This window comes from Brassica napus, chromosome C7 (genome assembly GCF_020379485.1).
Source record: "Brassica napus cultivar Da-Ae chromosome C7, Da-Ae, whole genome shotgun sequence".
NCBI lineage: Eukaryota > Viridiplantae > Streptophyta > Magnoliopsida > Brassicales > Brassicaceae > Brassica > Brassica napus.
In genome coordinates, this window is record NC_063450.1 from 18712506 (window position 1) to 18716859 (window position 4354).

The window sequence follows — 4354 nt, forward strand, 5'->3', positions numbered from 1 at the left end:
TCGCCTTGCTGGTTGTTCCTAGGCTGATAACCACTCTGTTGGTTGTTGGAATATGATTTCTGTTGGTAGTTGTTGAAACCAGGAGGAGGGTTTTGCTGAGGCTGATAGCCGCCTTGCTGGTTGTTCCTAGGCTGATAACCACTCTGTTGGTTGTTGGAATATGATTTCTGTTGGTAGTTGTTGTACTGAAAGTTTGGCTCTTTTTTGTACCAGCTACCATTGTTGTTAATGAAACACAGTTCTTCTTGACCTTCCAAACCCTCAACCTCATGGATAACAGGTGGTGTCTCTTGGTTTGGGTTACCAACAAAGTTCAGCTGCTCTTGGGTGGATTTATCAGCAATGAGTATGTCTATCTTATCCTGTAGAGCCTTTAACTCCTTCCTCGTTTGCTTGTCATCTGTTCTACTGCCTCTGTCGTGGTCTCCACTGTAGACTGCGTCACTCTTTACCATGTTGTCAACCAGCTCTTCTGCATCTTCCTCAGTTCTTCCCAAGAAGAACCCATTGCTAGTTGTATCCAATCTGGCTATGTACTTAGAAAGAGCACCCCTGTAGAATCTGCTTAGCAAGCTTTCCTCAGAGAAACCATGGTGTGGGCATTGAGCTTGGTAGCCCTTGAATCTCTCCCAGGCTTCACTGAATCCTTCCAAGTTCTTCTGTTGAAAGCTGGAAATCTCATTTCTCAGCTTAACAGTTCTTGAAGTAGAGAAGAACTTCTCTAAAAATGCTTTCTTGCAGTCATCCCAGGTGGTGATAGAGTCGCTGGGTAGAGACTTCTCCCACCGACGTGCCTTATCCCCCAAAGAGAAAGGGAATAACTTGAGCTTTAAGGCATCTTCGGACACACCATTGGTTTTTGACAACCCACAGTAGCTGTCGAACATGTCCAAGTGATCAAATGGGTCCTCCAAAGCTAAGCCATGATACTTGTTGTTCTCGATCACGTTGAGGAGTCCTGATTTGATCTCAAAGTCGTTAGCTGCCACAGCCGGTGCCCGGATTCCCTGTCTATGACCATGAATGTTGGGGCGTCATAAGTGCCAATGGGTCGAGCTGCTCGATGTGGGTGTTGTGGAACGTTGTTGGCTCCATTGGCGTTCGCATCATTTTGAGGTTGGTCTCCCATATTAATATCCAATCTCTGCAAGTGAGGCTGTTGCTCTTCTTCTCCTCTCTTTCTAGCACACTCTATCTCTAAAGCTCTGATGTCTGCAACTCTAGTAACTAGGTTTGATGGACCCCCGCTCCTCAAGTTCATACACCTGAAAGTAAAAGGGATGTGAAGAAGGAGAATCAGTAACAAGAGAAAAATAATAAAAATGACTTAGTCTCAAGCAAGTGACTAAATCTCAATGTTCAAATCTATTCAGAACCCGGCAACGGCACCAATTTGATGTTAAGAATTTTCAAAGCTCCTAAGACAAATGATGTAGTATAAAAGATTGTCGAACTAATTCTAAGGGATTTCAAAGCACTGAGAATGCAAGTACTCACTTAATCTAAGTGCAACCGGTGATTTAAAAGATTTCTAAACTAATGATTAATGCTAATGCAGTTTCAGAATAATAAAAGCGATAAATGAAGTAACTTTCTTAACTAAGGGAAGAGAGAACTCATGGACATAGGGATTAGACCTTGGGTGATCAAGTTTCGAACTAAGGATGGCAAACGATCAATCAAACTATCAACCTTAAGATTAGACACAGTTCTAAACAAGCTCTATGTCTAGATGAATGTTCATTTACTAACACATTTCATACATCAAATGTCTTTGGTTGAATAATATGAAAGCAATCATTACTAACAAGTCTAATGGCTATCTTAGCACCTCTAACAACAAATGTCTTTGGCAAAGTATGCTAAAAGCTTAGAAGAGTTGTCTCAAGCATTTCATCAAACACCTTTTGGGTGGAAAATGCCTAAAGGTCAACTTTTGAGAGGCCAACTCAGAAGATGCATTATGAATACTCTACTAGCAAGGACTAAGAATGATCTACACTAAAACATCCTAGCTCTAACCTAATCACCCTTAATCTCCCTAACCCATGAATTCAAAAAGTGATTACTCACTAATCTCCATGATTCCTCTTAAACTCATATTGGATTTTAGATTAATCATGTAAAGAAATACAGAGAATCGATATGAAAACAACAGGATTGCAATAATAGAAAATCAATTGAATCAAAGAGATGAACTTTCCAAGAGGTTTTTGGTGGTTTTCTTAAGATAACAGATAATATGCCTCCAATGGCTTACAAAAGGTACTTAAACATAGGTTTAGAAAGTGTAAAACGTGCATAAAAAAATGACCAAAAAGCCCTTGATAAATCATAAGTTCGACCAAATAGACGACGCGCAGCGACCTCGGCACGTCGCTCCGGGAGGTCGCTCTGGGTGCTGGGAGCGACCTCAGGTAGTCGCTGTGGGATGTTGCTCCCAGCTTTTTCGTCGCTCTCAAATCGACCCAATCCGAGCGACCTCTGGGTGTCGCTGTGATGAGGTCGCTCTGGAGCTGGAGCGACTTCGCCATGTCGCTCTAGGAGGTCGCTCTGAAGCGTAAATGGCGAGCGACCTCGTGTTGTCGCTCTGGCAAGGTCGCTCTGAGAGGTAGGGCACAGCGAGTTCATGGCGTCGCTCCGGTAGGGTCGCTCCCATGCACTGCTCGTCCAATGATCACCTTAATCACCTCTTTTGAGCTCCAAACGCACCCAAATGTCTCCAAGAACTCCATATGGTACTCCAATACCTAATAAAGACTCATGCATGCAAAATGCAACCTAAACATGGCAAAATCCTAGTCTATATGATCAAAATATACATGGGTGAATGAATAACACAATGGAAATATGCAAGATATCATTAAGCCACGGCGCATAGAAGTGGGGCATTAGGTACTGCATCGAGCGTCCCAAATGTAAAACCTCTTCCGACCGAAGGTCAGCGTGATGGGCTGCGAACAACTGAAACACTTGGCTGGCTTCCTTGTCTCTGCCAAGACATACTTTGAAAATGGCTTGAGCGAAGGTAGATAATGGATGCTTAGGCACATTTGGTTCCAAAATTTTAATACTCTCCTCGAGTCCCAATATTGTTGCTGCTTTTAGACCATCATAGCAAATAGCCCTTGTGTTGCCCACATTGAGGCACTTGCGGAAGAACACTCGAAACCTACCACGATTGCTGATTTGACTGCTACAAAGCTGACCATTTCTGTAACATCGCAAATCTTTAGGACGGAGGGTTCATGAACAAGTGTGTAACCTCGTTTCCCAGCCCGCAAGAAATCACCCAGGTAGTAAAATGATTGCTCTCCAATCAACTGTAGGATTTTGATGATAATTTCGTCGGGAAGATTAGGAAGTAATTCACCTGCCATACTATTATAGAGAATGTGAAGGTTTTTTGGTGTATTGAGTTGATATAAAACTGATACTATTAAATAGAGGAATTCCACTAAGAAGGCAATGAGTTAAATGTTAAAGTTAATGTTCCACCAACCTTTGAAACCTTTTTCACAGCGCGAGATTTAAAATATCTGTATAAGGTTGTTAGGTTAAAAGTATTGGTGGAACATTTACTTCATAATTAAAATCACACGGTTTCAATTATCAACCTCATTGGCAAGCACCTTTACTCCTGCCTCACAACATAGTATGGCGGACGGAGTAGGACAGGCAGTTTACATGAAACATGTTTATCACAAAATCTAGATTATTATGTTTGAAGTACTACCTCGGCAATAACTGATCATTTTTAATTTACTGGTAATTATATGCATCTGTTTAATATTATTTAAGCTACAATTTTATCGTCTTGATTATATATGTACAAGTATAAGGTGTACACCGTTTATGGTCGTACACCTCTATCGTATCTTGTCGGTTGACCTGCAAGAATCAGTAATCAGAGAATTATAATTGTTTGAACTTAATATCTAATATAGTGTACAATTATACTTGAAAGTTAATGGCATCCTATAGGCATGACATAACCACTAAACCAATAGTACACTTGAAGAGATTTAGTTTCCCAAGAAGGCAGCCAAAAGGTTTGATTAATTTATTCAAAAGTAAAAGAAAGATGGAAGTTTGATTAATACACCTTTGGTTGTAAACCCCATTCAAGTCATTTGATCTGTAAAAATTTGGTAATTAGGGATATAGAACTAGATAAACCCCATTGAAACCATAAACCACATACCCAAAATACGATGATATCCAAAATAATGGGTTCGACCAATTCCCAAAACACAATCATATCATAATTTCAAAATAGGGTTCCTCCGAGATCCATGGAATCGTGTTCCTCGTTAGATTGATCAAGGCACCGGTTCCTTGCATGTAGTCTTCT

The 4354-nt window shown here is 40.8% G+C and overlaps 1 non-coding gene across 1 annotated transcript; it reads left to right on the forward strand.

Annotated features, from left to right (window-relative positions):
- Nucleotides 1-585: 585 nt before the first annotated feature.
- Nucleotides 586-692, forward strand: LOC125590792. The gene has a single exon (XR_007326794.1). It is a non-coding gene; the product is annotated as a small nucleolar RNA R71 (small nucleolar RNA).
- Nucleotides 693-4354: the final 3662 nt, after the last annotated feature.